Here is a 16,107-nt window from a genome sequence, read left to right as displayed (position 1 = left end):
ATGTCAGAATAATAGCAGAGAGAATTATTTATTTCTGCTTGTATTTCTTTCATCACATTCCCAGTGGGTCAGAAGTTGACATACACTCAATAAGTATTTGGTAGCACTGCCTTTAAATTGTTTCACTTGGGTCAAATGTTTCGGGTAGCCTTCCACAAGCTTCCCACAATAAGTTGGGTGAATTTTGGCCTATGCCTCCTGACAGAGCTGGTGTACCTGAGTCAGGTTTGTATGCCTCCTTGCTCGCACACGCTTTTTCAGTTCTGCCCCCACATTTTCTATAGGATTGGAGTCAGGGCTTTGTGATGGCCACTCCAATAATTTGACTTTGTTGTCCTGAAGCCATTTTGTCACAAATTTGGAAGTATGCTTGGGGTCATTGTCAATTTGAAAGACCAATTGTGACCAAGCTTTAACTTCCTGACTGATGTCTTGAGATGTTACTTCAAAATATCCACATAATTTTCCTCGCTTATGATGCCATCTATTTTGTGAAGTGCACCAGTCCCTCCTGCAGCAAAGCACTCCCACAACATGATGCTGCCTACCCCGTGCTTCATGGTTGAGATGGCATTTTTCAGCTTGTAAGCCTCCCACTTTTTCCTCCACATAACAATGGTCATTATGGCCAAACAGTTCTATTTTTGTTTCATCAGACCAGAGGACATTGCTCCAAAAGTATGATCTTTGTCCCCATGTGCAGTTGCAAACCGTAGGCTGGCTTTTTTATGGCTGTTTTGGAGCAGTGGCCTCTTCCTTGGTGAGCGGCCTTTCGGGTTATATTGATATAGGACTCGTTTTACTGTGAATATAGATACTTTTGTACCTGTTTCATCCAGCATCTACACAAGGTCCTTTGCTGTTGTTCTGGGATTTATTTGCACTTTTCGCACCAAAGTATGTTCATCTCTAGGAAACAGAACACGTATCCTTCCTGAGTGGTATGATGGCTGAGTGGTCCCATGGTGTTTAAACTTGTGTAATATTGTTTGTTCAGATGAACGTGGTACTTTCAAGTGTTTGGAAATTAGGATGAAGGATGAACCAGACTTGTGGAGGTTTACCATGTTTTTTTCTGAGGTCTTGGCTGATTTCTTTAGATATTCCCATGATGTCAAACAAAGAGGCACTGAGTTTGAAGGTATGCTTTGAAATACATCCACAGGTACACCTCCAAATGACTCAAATGATGTCAATTAGCCTATCAGAAGCTTCTAAAGCCATGACATCATTTTCTGGAATTTTCCAAGATGTTTAAAGGCACAGTCAACTTAGTGTATGTAAACTTCTGACCCACGAGAATTGTGATACAGTGAGTTATTTATGAAATAATTTGTTAACAATTGTTGGAAAAATGTCTTCTGTCATTGCAACGGCTCTCCTATCTCCTCCTCTGACGAAGAGGTAGAACAGGGATCGGACCAAAATGCAGCGTGATCATGATTCATGATATGTTTTAATGACGGAAAACTATACATGCAGAAACTACAAAAATAACTAAATGAAATAATGAAAACCGAAACAGCCCTATCTGGTGCAAACACAAAGATAGGAACAATCACCCACGAATCGCTCACAGGATATGGCTGCCTAAATATGGTTCCCAATCAGAGACAACGAAAATCACCTGACTCTGATTGAGAACCGCCTCAGGCAGCCATAGACTACGTAGACACCCCACAAACCCCTAAGACAAAAACACACCACAATAACCCATTTCACACCCTGGCCTGACCAAACAAATAAAGAAAACACAAAATACTAAGACCAAGGCGTGACAGTCATGCACAAAGTAGATGTTCTAACCTATTTGCCAAAACTATAGTTTGTTAACAAGAAATTTGTGGAGTGGTTAAAAAACAAGTTTTTTTGACTCTAACCTAAGTGTATGTCAACTCCCGACTTCAACTGTATGTAAGTACTGTGTCCCTTTATTATGCCCACAAGCCATTAGAACCGAGTGGACAAGACCAAGCACTAAATCACATGGGGGGGGGGATTAAATTATTTTCTACGCAGAAGATCATACAACTTTATTGCCTGGTGATCTTCTGAACCCAATACCTTTCTGATGCATTTCAGTCACTTCAAACCATCTTCAGATATAAATCTTGTCCAAAGCACTGTCAGACCGATTTCTAATAGACTGTCATAGCCCAAATTAAAAAGTTAACATTGGCTGTTGATTGCATAATTTTCTTTACATGGTGGGGTCACAAAAAAAAAGTGATATCAAAATGGGGTCGCAGGCCAAAATAGTTTGGGAACTCATGGCCTAAGCATTTGTTGAAAAATACATATCCTGATTCATACTGTGATATGGAATCACTCAAAGCCCTTAAGCATTTGACTTTCTGAACCTCTCTGAACGTGTCTGGCCATATCTAACCGTGTGGTATCTTTCTTCTGCAGGGACCCTGAAAAGCTTGCTGCAATATCACATTATGGAGATGATTATTGGCAACACTTGAGGCGGCTCTGACTGCGTGTCACAGTCTCTGGCTGAGTTTGACCGTGTGTGACCGTGTGGTCTCTCTTATCTGTAGGGACCCTGAACGCACTCCTGAGACAGAAGGGTCATGCAGCGACAGAGGGGCCCACCTGGTCACTGAGCGGTAACCAAGGCGACCACTGGAAACAGGCCAAAGTTAGCATCCACCCAACTGCCTCTTTCCAGGTGAGTAAAACCTTGTGTGATTGGATGATTCGGGAGTCAGTCAGGGGAAGAATCCCAACTTAAAGTCTATGTCTATAACAGCTATCTCTCTCCATCTCTCTCTTTTTCTCCCACCTCAGGTGGTGCTGGAGGGTATTCGAGGTCCTGGTATTGAGGGGGATATCGCAATTGATGATGTCACCCTGGAGGAGGGGAGTGTAGAGATCTACCGGCCGTTAGTGAGTACAGAAGCATAAGAGGAGTTTATCCCTAGTTGCTCATCTGAAGATGGTTGTATGTTTAACACCCTGATGGATAAGATAAGGCTTTGGGAGAGGGTAAGATCATCTTACAAGTGTGCCTAGAGCTGCTTTTTGCTGCACCTGCGATAACATTAGCAAAACTGTGTATTCGACCAGTACACTTTGATTTGATTTCAGATGCTTATGTAAGGTCAGTTCTCAAGTCAGTTAAGATTTTGGGAAGACATAGTAAGCTGGTTGTAGATCTTTTCTGTCTCTCAATTCATTTTAAGAGGCTTTATTGGCACGGGAACATATGCTTACATTGCTAAAGCAAGCGAAATAGATAATAAACAAAAGTGAAGAAAACAATCAAAAACCAACAGTAAACATTACACTCACAAAAGTTCCAAAAGATTATTATGTCTATATGTTGTAATGTTGTAATGATGTGCCAATAGTACAAAAGGGGAAATAAATAATCATAAATATAGATTGTATTTACAATGGTGTTTGTTCTTCACTGGTTGCCATTTTCTTGTGGCAACAGATCACAAATCTTCTCCTGTATTTGCACACTGTGGTATTTCACTGAGTCTGTACGTAGTGAAAAATGTTCTTAATTTTGGGTCAGTCACAGTGATCAAGTATTCTGACACAATGTACTCTCTGTTCTGGGCCAAATATAATTCTAGTTTGCTCTGTTTTTTATAAATTCTTTCCAATGTGTCAAGTAATTATCTTTTTGTTTTATCATGAACTGGTTGTTTAATTGTGTTGCTGTCCTGGGGCTCTGTGGGGTCTGTTTGTGTTTGTGAACAGAGCCCCAGGACCAGCTTTCTCTTCTCCAGGTTCACCTCTCTGTAGGTGATGGCTGTGTTATGGAAGGTCTGGGAATCTCTTCCTGGGTGGTTGTAGAATTTAACGGCTCTTTTCATGATTTTGATCATTAGAGGGTATCGGCCGAATTCTGCTCTGCATACATTATTTGGTCTTTTACGTTGTACACAGAGAACATTTTTGCGGAATTCTACATACGGAGTCTCAATTTGGTGTTTGTCCCATTTTGTGAATTCTTGGTTGGTGAGTGGACCCCAGACCTCACAACCATAAAGGGCAATGGGATCTATAACTGATTCAATTATTTTTAGCCAGATCCTAATTTAACGTTGAATTTTATTTTCCTTTTGATGGCATAGAATGCCCTTCTTGCCTTGTCTCTCACATTGTTCACAGCTTTGTGGAAGTTACCTGTGGCACTGATGTTTAGGCCGGGGTATGTATCGTTTTTTGTATGCTCTAGGGCAATGATGGCTAGATGGAATTTGTATATCTAGATGCTGCTGTAGGCCCTACTTGGTTGGTGACAGAAGCACCAGATCATCAGCAAACAGTAAACATTTGACTTCAGATTCTAGTATGGTGAAAATGGGTGCTGCAAACTGTTCTCGTGCCCTCGCCAATTCATTGATATATACAGTGTGTTGAAGAGGTTTGGGCTTAAGATGCATCCTTGTCTCACCCCGCAGCCCTGTGGAAAGAAATGTGTGTGTTTTTTGACAATTTTAACTACACACTTGTTGTTTGTGTACAGACCCTCATGCCAAATTGAGTCGAACGTTTTTTTAAATCAACAAAGAATAAGAAGACTTTGCCTTTATTTTAGTTTGTTATATGTGAATATGTGGTCTGTCATACGATAATTTGGTAAAAGCCAATTTGACATTTGCTCAGTACATTGTTTTAGCTGAGGAAATGTACGATTCCACTGTTAATGATAATGCAGAGGATTTTCCCAGGGTTGCTGTTGACGCATATCCCCCGGTAGTTATTGGGGTCACTTTTGTGGATTGGGATGATCAGACCTTGGTTCCAAATATTGGAGAATATGCTAGAGCTGAGGATGATGTTAAAGAGTTGAACCTCTCTAGGATAGGGGAGGCTCACGTCCCACTTGGCCTCTTGGCCATTCAAATAAATTGATTAAATCACACATGTAAGATACTCAATTAAAGCTACACTCGTTGTGAATCCAGCCAACGTGTCAGATTTTAAAAAGGCTTTTCGGCGAAAGCATAAGAAGCTATTATCACAATAGTAAACAAAGAGGGTAGCATATTTCAACTCTGCAGGCGCTACACAAAACGCAGAAATAAAATATAAAACATGCCTTACCTTTGACGAGCTTCTTTTGTTGGCACTCCAATATGTCCCATAAACATCACAATTGGTCCTTTTGTTTGATTAATTCCGTCCATATATATCCAAAATGTCAAGTTATTTGACGCGTTTGATCCAGAAAAGAACAGCTTCCAAAATGCGCAACGTCACTACAAAATATTTTAAAAGTTGCCTATAAACTTTGCCAAAATATTTCAAACTACTTTTGTAATACAACTTTAACTTCTTGCATCGAGCCATCCCGGATCCGGGATAATGACTACAGCCTCTTACCATAACGCAACGTTAACTATTCATGAAAATCGCAAATGAAATGAAATAAATCTGCTAGCTCTCAAGCTTAGCCTTTTGTTAACAACACTGTCATCTCAGATTTTCAAAATATGCTTCTCAACCATAGCAAAACAAGCATTTGTGTAACAGTATTGATAGCTAGCGTGGCATTTAGCGTTAGCATTCAGCAGGCAACATTTTCACAAAAAAACAGAAAAGCATTCAAATAAAATCATTTACCTTTGAAGAACTTTGGATGTTTTCAATGAGGAGACTTTCAGTTAGATAGCAAATGTTCAGTTTGTCCAAAAATATTCTTTGTATAGGAGAAATCGCCCCGTTTGGTACATCACGTTTGGCTACCAAAAAAAAAAACGAAAATTCAGTCATCAAAACACCAAACATTTTTCCAAATTAACTCCATAATATCGACTGAAACATGGCAAACGTTGTTTAAAATCAACCCTCAAGGTGTTTTTCACATATCTCTTCGATGATATATCGTTCGTGGAAGTGTGCTTTCTCCTCTGAATCCCATGGGAAAATGCCTGCAGCTGAAGATTACGTACCAATTTAGACAAAGGACACCGGGCGGACACCTGGTAAATGTAGTCTCTTATGGCCAATCTTCCAATGATAAGCCTACAAATACGTCACAATGCTGCAGACACCGTGGGGAAACGACAGAAAGGGCAGGCTCATTCCTGGCGCATTCACAGCCATATAAGGAGACAATGGAAAACAGAGCCTCAAAAATTCTGCTAATTTCCTGTTTGAAGTTTCATCTTGGTTTCGCCTGTAGCATCAGTTCTGTGGCACTCACAGATAATATCTTTGCCATTTTGGAAACGTCAGAGTGTTTTCTTTCGAGCATCTTTCGAGCATCTTTTTGTGACAAAATATTGCGCTTAAAACGGGCACGTTTTTTAATCCAATAATGAAATAGCGCCCCCATAGGTTCAAGAGGTTACGTATTTTTAAACGTTAATAATCGATCAAATTGAATCTGTTTTCAATAGAGGACGAGAGGAAACTAACACTATGTTTCATGTCTTGGCCAACTCTCAACAACAGTGTTACGCAGTTCCTAAATGGCATACTTCTTCACTGCACAAATTAATAACCTCAACCAAATTCCAAAGACTGGTGACATCCAGTGGAAGTGGTAGGAACTGAACACAGGTTCCTAAGAAATATAATTTGCCAATGAGAACCCAGTGAACAGACAGAGACCTAAAAAGAAAATCTGAACGGTTAGTCCTCGGGGTTTTGCCTGCTACATAAGTTCTGTTATACTCACAGACATGTTTCAAACCGTTTTAGAAACTTCAGAGTGTTTTCTATCCAAATCTACTAATAATATGCAAATCTTATATTCTTGGCATGAGTAGCAGGAAGTTGAAATTCGGCATGCTATTTATCCAAAAGTGAAAATGCTATACCTTAAGAAGTTAAGTACGGCCAATTGGAATTTGTGGTCTGCATATTTTATAATTGAATTGAGGATACCTTCAACCCCACAGCCTTTTTGGGTTGGAGGGTTTGTATTTTGTCCTGTAATGTAATTGGAGAATCCAGTGGCTTCTGGTCATCTTTAATAGTTTATTTTAAGATTTGTATTTGATCTTGTATATGTTTTTGCTGTTTGTTCTTTGTTATAGAGCCAAAAAGATTGGAGAAGTGATGTATCCATACATCTCCATTTTGGATAGATAACTCTTCGTGTTTTTGTTTGTTTCCAATATTCCAGAACTGGTTAGATTCTATGGATTCTTCAATTACATTGAGCTGATTTCTGATGTGCTGTTCCTTCTTTTTCCGTAGTGTATTTCTGTCTTGTTTTAGTGATTCACCATAGTGAAAGCATAGGCTCAGGTTTTCTGGGTCTCTATGTTTTTGGTTGGATAGGTTTCTCAGTTTCTTTCTTAGGTTTTTGCATTCTTTATCAAAACATTTGTCAATGTTGTTCATTTTCTTAGGTTGTCAGCTTGAACTTTTTTTATTTGATAGGGAAGCTGAGAGGTCAAAAATACTGTTTAGGTTTTCTACTGCCAAGTTTACACCTTCACTATTACAGTGAAACCTTTTGTCTGGGAAATTGTCGAGAAGGGATTGAATTTGTTGTATCCTAATTGTTTTTTTTGGTAGATTTCCACACTATTTTCCTTCCATCTATACCATTTGTTGATATTATTCAGTTCCTTTGGCTTTGATGCCTCATGATTGAGCATAGCACCGTTCAAGTAGAGCATGAATTTGCTGTTATCTGATAGGGGTGTCAGTGGACTGACTGTGAACACTTTAAGGGAATCTGGGTTTAGGTCAGTAGTCTACAGTACTACTGTCAAGAGATGAGCTATAGGTGTACCTACCATAGGAGTCCTCTCAAAGCCTACCATTGACTCTTTACATACCCAGCATCCGACAGAGCTGCAGGAGTTGTGGCCCGTTTTTGTTGGTTATGTTGTCGTAGTTGTGTCTAAGGGGGCATATGGGGAGGGAATGCTGTAGGTTTTTTATGGGGGGCCTATATAGGGTGTGGTCAGGGTTTTCTTGGGGTCGTCTTAGCTGGTTGGGGTGTGGCTGGTGATGCTGTGGTGTGGGTGCAGGTCCTTCAGGAGGGGGTCTTGCAGAGGTGCTTTCTCTCTCTCTCTCTCTCTCTCTCTCTCTCTCTCTCTCTCTCTCTCTCTCTCTCTCTCTCTCTCTCTCTCTCTCTCTCTCTTGTTCACTCTCGCTGTCTCAGGAGGGCCAATTCTAACCGGCAGCTATAGTGTCTCTCTAGAAAGAGAGGGGTGGGGTTGCCATAGCAACAGGGCAGTAATCACATGAATGATAGCCGTCCCGACCAAACGGAGCGACGGAACGAGCGACAGTCCGCGGGGAGGGGATCACTGTAATTGCAGACAAGGAGGAACAAACAGAGAGAGAGAGCAAAAATAGAAAAGCATGACAGGTAATGGCTTGCAATTGACGAGGCGGCCATATTGACAAGATAACAGGAGGAGAAGTAGGACTGTGTTGCTCACTGCAGGAGGGAGAGGAAGTCTGATTAAAGTCAGCTTCTAAATGGACACACACTCTCTCACACACAAACACACCACACACTCCTGGGAAATAAACTTCTTAGTTTGAATTTGATTTTAAGTTAACAGATTGAAGGAGTGTTGATATATTTTTCTTGGAATTGAATAAAGGGAATCACTTGTGAACAATTGTAACGAACAAATTGTGATATTGCTTTTTTGTCAAATGAATACATTCCTACTCACTTGTTCTCACAATACCTGTGTTACTTAACTGGAAAATCAAAACTGAGAAATGAATTACACAATCAGACTGAGCTGTCGCTATGAATAAGATTTTGAGCATAACTGGTGACTATTTCAACATCTACTTTGTAAAACAAAATATGTAAAACAAAATATTTCCAGTTACAATATCCAGGAGTAATATCTTAATAAAGTAAACTAGTAAACTAAACCATGTCAAGTCCAAGCAATCTACTGGCAGTAGTTTCAGACAATGTTTGTCTGCAGTGCATCTGGCTCCATTATCATTCAGATCAGTTTAATCACTTCATTAGTAGTTAAGGAGTTAGTCTCCCAGGTCGAGGACAGACTCTCTCCATGCATTATGGATTTACCATCTCTCACCATGAATATTACATGATCCTGACTGCCACCATGGCAACAGCATGTGTTTTAATGAAAGTTCTTCTAATGTCTCATTTTAACAAAGAATTACTGGATATTATTACTGGAGATATTTTTGGGAGGAAACAGATTTGATGATGATGCCAAATGTTATTGAACAAATGTTTAACTCTGTCTCCGCCCCCTTTAGATCTCAGATCCGCTGCCCCATCTACATCTGCCTATATATGGCTGCTGAGTGTCACCTTGGCGATGACCTTCCGGTGGGGTCATAGGTGACCCTGCCCTGCGCCATCTGGCGGAGGCAAACGGGCCGAACCGGTCTCGGGCCCGACCTCGGCCCTGGTGTCTGTGTTATTGTATCCTCAGCATCCAATCACCAAAGATTCATGCATTCAGAAGGCGGCGGCGAGGGAATCCAAACACAGACCACCAAGAGGGACGAAAATCTTTAAAACAGACGGAAAAAAGGAAAAAAAATACCACATAAAACAAAATAAAATAAGATCCGCAATTTTTTTTAAAGAGACAACTTTTCCAGAAAATTGCTCCTCAAGCGCAGGATTGTGAGCACTTTTTTAATGGAGCAAAGCAAAGCCAAGTGTTGAGATGCCTGGACTTTAGTGAGAGTGTTCACAAGCGCAGCGGGAAAACTATTTGTAAAGCACAAGAACAATTTTGCCCGCCAGGAAACTTAAATTGAAAGGTAAGTGGGAATTGAGACATTGGGGACTTTTTGAGGAACAAAATTACTTTTCCTCGGCTTTAAAAAACACATGGAATTGAAGCTTTTCTCTGTCTGTCTTATCTTTTTGGAGTTGCACCTGATACACATCAAGGACAATTTTCACTCTGCCCAGCCACCCTGACCTTCACACCTTGACATGTCTCTCTCTCGACATGATGCTGTGCAGTAGAAAACAGAAACTTGGACATTTAGTTATCTATCCCAGCTCTCTCTCCCCTCTTGCCCAGTAGCTGCCTAAGTATTTCACAACTCTGTCCTCACCAGTCCAAGTGGCCAACAGAGGGTATATGAGGCCAAGTAAGCAGGCCCCAGGCAGACTCCAGGCAAACCCCAGGCAGGCTCCAGACTCAGGGTCTGTAGGTTAGATGGAGAGGAGTAGGAGAGAGAGTTGAAGAGGGGTGTGCCATAGAGGCGGAGAGGTGTGGGGCATAGAGGTGGAGAGGTGTGGGGTATAGAGGTGGAGAGGGGTGTGCCATAGAGGTGGAGAGGTGTGGGGTATAGAGGTGGAGAGGTGTGGGGTATAGAGGTGGAGAGGTGTGGGGTATAGAGGTGGAGAGGTGTGGGGTATAGAGGTGGAGAGGTGTGGGGTATAGAGGTGGAGAGGTGTGGGGTATAGAGGTGGAGAGGGGTGGGGCATAGAGGTGGAGAGGGGTGGGGCATAGAGGTGGAGAGATGTGTGGCATAGAGGTGGAGAGGTGTGGGATACAGAGGTGGAGAGGTTTGGGGTATCGAGGTGGAGAGGTGTGGGGTATAGAGGTGGAGAGGTGTGGGGTATAGAGGTGGAGAGGGGTGGGGTATAGAGGTGGAGAGGGGTGGGGCATAGAGGTGGAGAGGGGTGGGGCATAGAGGTGGAGAGATGTGTGGCATAGAGGTGGAGAGGTGTGTGGCATAGAGGTGGAGAGGTGTGGGGTATAGAGGTGGAGAGATGTGTAGCATAGAGGTGGAGAGGGGTGGGGTAGGAGAGAGAGTTGAAGAGACGAGGGTTTGGGGTGAGGACAGATGACGTGTATAGGGAGGTGGAGGTCTGTAGCAGTCAGAAAGAGGTGGGTGGAGATGGACAGACAGACTGACAAACAGACAGTTGAAGGCTAGGTGGAGGGCAGAGGGGAAAGAGGTGGAGGGTAGGAGTAGAGGATAGAGCGCAACAAGGAAGGGCGGAAGCCAGATCAGAAGAGAGGTGTCTCTGGTCTCCCCCAGTCGGTCGAACCCTGCAGCTGAGGAACAGAAGCCACTTCCTGCCATGAAACAAAGTGCCTTCAGATCACAAACAACAGAACAGACCGAACTGTTAGCCTGGATGGTAAGACCAAACACACCTATGATGATGATAGTGATGGTGATGTTTCCACTGATGGGCTATTTTCTACATGTTTATTTTGCCCCACATGTGCTGGTGGAAAGCACGCTTCCTCAAAGGGATTCAGTTGAAATTGTGTGTGTGTGAGTGTGTGTGTGTGTTTTAGGGCAAGCTGGGGGATAGTCAGGCAGACCGGGGGGCCTAGGTCCCAGGACTATTGCAAGATGTCACAAACCAGGCAGTTGTGGCCGTTTCATTAAAGGAGTTAGTATAAATGGACAGGAGGGGTGAAAGCGATGGACTACTAAGAGAGGAAGGGCTGTGGAGATTCTCAGAAAGACAGTCAGAGAACACATACTGTATGAGGACAAAGACAGTCGATTGATTGCCTCGCTGTTTCCGAAAGAGTCTCCATCCCAGCCGAACTGACTTTTTAAAAGAAAAGAACAGAACTATTAATGAATATAATGTTGTGTTGTACAGGGAGTTGAAGACGCCGGTAGATGGAATACTGTAAGCCTCGCTGCCCCACACACCTCCACCATTTATATCAAAGAATGGGAGAGAAAAATATGAATAATGATCATAATAATGATATTTTATTACTCTAGCGAGAATGTTTCTCTGCTTTTACACAAACTGTGAAGATTGCCTGTGGAAGATCTACATGAGACCCTCCATTATCTTAACCAGCTGGTTTTTCAAAAGATATTGTAAAAAAAAAAGAGTAAAAGAATTAGAGAAGAATTCCGTACATTGTTGGTTATGAAGAGAAAACAAAAACGTTTTGAGGACTTGTTGGTCTTGTTTCTTATATTTTTCTGTTGGGAAAATTATCTGACTTTTAACTTCTTTTTATCTTCTTGTTGTCTCCCTTGCATTGCTGAAGTATCAAAAACCGATGATGGAAACATAAGACGTTAAACCTATTTGGTAATTGTATAACTTGTAAATGTGAAGAAGCTCTATTATAAAGGTTTATGATCAATGTTTTATGATCAATGTTTTATGTTGGAGAACTGGAAGCACAACATATAAGGTCTCAACATATAAAATGCAGTATATATGCACCTATATGTGACCTGCTCACACAAAGTCAGGCTTATAGACCCCGAGAACCATATTACACAATCATCGATAATAAATAACTTGACATTCATAAAGTCTTATCCATCCAAAGACACGAATGCAAATTCTGTGAAAAACTAACAGTCATAGATCATCAAGAATGAAACTAACCAGACTATTGTAGCCAACGAATTTGGCTGTTATATAGTTGTAATTTGGTTGGTATTGTGACATTTGACGCAGAAAACATTTATGTGATGCAAAGACAAAGTACTAGAAAAATATGCCTGGTTTGGTCCGAGCGGGTGGTGTACACGTGTGAGCATATGCAGTGTACAATAGGTGTGATAAGAAACAGAGAAACACACCATACATACAACTAAACAGAGCAGAATGATTGGCAGTCGTTAGAAAGCATTAATAACATCCTCTCATAAGGCGTATGTTATAGTTCCTCGGACATTATCACGTTTACATGTACTGTTTATGCTGTAGAGTCTGTTTGGTTTCACAAAGATGCCCAGATCATATTGAATGTAAATCAAAAATGAGTGTGCCATAATAATTGAGAATTGATTTAGGCTTTGAAGCTTACCTAAGCCCTTTTTAAAAGACACATTCACACATATTACACTGTTATCTGTGAAATGATCCGTATAATTTTGCCATGCATCATGTTGTTACAAAAATATTTGTCAAAGGGTCAAATTTAGATCTGTTTATTGATTATTTCTGACTTGGACACAGACCTACTACTATACTTGGCAAACTCAACACATACTGTACTTCAACTGAAATCACTATTGTCCATCATAACAGAAGGGCTTTGTCACATTGTGCCATTCTTCACCAGGTTTTAATATTATTATCTCCCAATGATATAACATATCACAGGAAGTGGTAACCCTTACTACCCGCATCACTTCCTGTCACGCTTGGTTTATGACATTGGGGTGTATCTCAGTACGCTGAAGTTGCTTCTTCCTCTTGTGTCTTCTGCTCTGATCTAAAAAAACACCCTTGGATAAGTCGAAGCGACATGGTGGATATTTGGGAATTTTACCATGTTGTAATTTCAGTGCAGAATGGTGTAAGAGAAGAGACGAGGAGAGGAGGCCATTTTAGACTACTGAGAGGTACCCTTTTGAATTGCTACATGAGGGTACCGAAGAGATGAAATTCTGTAGGGATGTTTCTGAGAGCTGTGTAACGATTACGTTGCCTATGTTGTACTGTGCCAACACCTTGTAATAATTATTCTCTGTTCTGTGCTCTATATATAATTAGGCTTCTTTTTCACTGTATTTCTTTGGATTTATCACCCATTTTGTGTGCCATACCTGCAACTAATGCTAAAATAAAGAAAAAAGATATTTTATGTTCGTGTTGTTGAATTAGTCCTGTTCTGGGTATGGGAGATGGGCACGCCTCTTTGTTCGCCTTTGTATTTGCTACATATGTAACTTCCTAAATTAGCACAATTTGTGTTGCCATTATACCCTTTACCTCATCCCCTCTTGACAATTCATAGCTGTGTTCTTGACACCATGTCCCAGTGGTTCCTCCAGTGATCACCTGTATTCAACTCAAAGGAATGGAAACGAAAAGCTTTTGTGATCTGTGCAAATTGTTAGTTTCACCGAATGCCCCTGCTGAGTTTATGGAGCTGCATATCACTGAGTTGAGTTATAAACTTGGGGGTAGCGTGGCTGGCTGTTGGGGGTTTAGCCAGACGGCTCTTCCTCCAGCCCTCAGGGACAGGAGAAAGTGAGTGATAATGGCAAAAAGGATAGTTGAGAGATATAGATGGAGGAATAACAACAAGTCTACTGTCAACTGAGAACTTGGATGAGAGCCAGAGGTTTTTAGGCCACAGTGCCCCAAGGGAATCCTAAGTCCTTCATTAAGTAACTGTTGAAAATACCACACATCCTGAATTTGGTATTCAGTGTATAACCCTCCACCGCAATGTTGTGTTTGCAGAAAAACTAATTAACGTTTAATGCAAGGGGGAAAAAATGTTTCTATAATTGCAGAAATCCCTTTTAGGCATCTCCTGTCAGATAGTTTACACTGATGTGTTTGGGGGTTGAATGCAAAAATAGTGCATTGCTGTTGGGTAGAGAAACTACCCTCATCATGAATACAGTATATCTCCTAATAAAAAAGTCTCTGGTCGTGTCTCCAGAAGGGTCAGGTTAACATCATGGTACGTACATAATGTGAAACATAGAATGTGATTCCATAATAAATTGAAGATACCTGGGCAGACCTAGGTGTCCCCATCACATATGTATTTGCCGGGTCCCCATAAGATATGTATTTGCCGTGTCCCCATAAGATAAGATATGTATTGGCCGTGTCCCCATAAGATATGTATTGGTCGTGTCTCCATTAGATATGTATTTGCCGTGTCCCCATAAGATATGTATTTTCCGTGTCCCCATAAGATATGTATTTGCTGTGTCCCCATAAGATATGTATTTTCCATGTCCCCATAAGATAAGATATGTATTTTCCGTGTCCCCATAAGATATGATATGTATTTGCCGTGTCCCCATAAGATATGTATTGGTCGTGTCCCCATAAGATATGTATTTGTCGTGTCCCCATAAGATATGATATGTATTGGTCGTGTCCCCATAAGATATGATATGTATTTGTCGTGTCCCCATAAGATATGATATGTATTTGTCGTGTCCCCATAAGATATGATATGTATTGGTCGTGTCCCCATAAGATATGATATGTATTGGTCGTGTCCCCATAAGATATGATATGTATTTGTCGTGTCCCCATAAGATATGATATGTATTTGCCGTGTCCCCATACGATATGTATTGGTCGTGTCCCCATAAGATATGTATTGGTCGTGTCCCCATAAGATATGTATTGGTCGTGTCCCCATAAGATATGTATTGGTCGTGTCCCCATAAGATATGTATTGGCCGTGTCCCCATAAGATATGATATGTATTGGCCGTGTCCCCATAAGATATATGATATTGGTCGTGTCCCATAAGATATGTATTTTCCGTGTCCCCATAAGATATGTATTGGTCGTGTCCCCATAAGATATGATATGTATTTTCCGTGTCCCCATAAGATAGATATGTATTTTCCGTGTCCCCATAAGATATGTATTGGTCGTGTCCCCATAAGATATGTATTGGTCGTGTCCCCATAAGATATGTATGATATGTATTGGCCGTGTCCCCATAAGATATGTATTGGTCGTGTCCCCATAAGATATGTATTGGCCGTATTCCCATAAGATATGTATTTTCCGTGTCCCCATAAGATATGTATTGGTCGTGTCCCCATAAGATATGTATTGGTCGTGTCCCCATAAGATATGTATTGGTCGTGTCCCCATAAGATATGATATGTATTTTCCGTGTCCCCATAAGATATGTATTGGTCGTGTCCCCATAAGATATGTATTGGTCGTGTCCCCATAAGATATGTATTGGCCGTGTCCCCATAAGATATGATATGTATTGGCCGTGTCCCCATAAGATATGTATTGGTCGTGTCCCCATAAGATATGTATTGGCCGTATTCCCATAAGATATGTATTTTCCGTGTCCCCATAAGATATGTATTGGTCGTCCGTGTCCCCATAAGATATGTATTGGTCGTGTCCCCATAAGATATGTATTGGTCGTGTCCCCATAAGATATGATATGTATTTGCCGTGTCCCCATAAGATATGTATTGGTCGTGTCCCCATAAGATATGTATTGGTCGTGTCCCCATAAGATATGTATTGGTCGTGTCCCCATAAGATATGATATGTATTGGTCGTGTCCCCATAAGATATGTATTGGTCGTGTCCCCATAAGATATGTATTGGTCGTGTCCTCATAAGATATGTATTGGTCGTGTCCCCATAAGATATGTATTTCCGTGTCCCCATAAGATATGATATGTATTGGTCGTGTCCCCATATGATATGTATTGGTCGTGTCCCCATAAGATATGTATTGG

This window comes from Oncorhynchus gorbuscha, linkage group LG14, assembly GCF_021184085.1.
Source record: "Oncorhynchus gorbuscha isolate QuinsamMale2020 ecotype Even-year linkage group LG14, OgorEven_v1.0, whole genome shotgun sequence".
NCBI lineage: Eukaryota > Metazoa > Chordata > Actinopteri > Salmoniformes > Salmonidae > Oncorhynchus > Oncorhynchus gorbuscha.
This window is presented reverse-complemented; position numbering follows the sequence as displayed.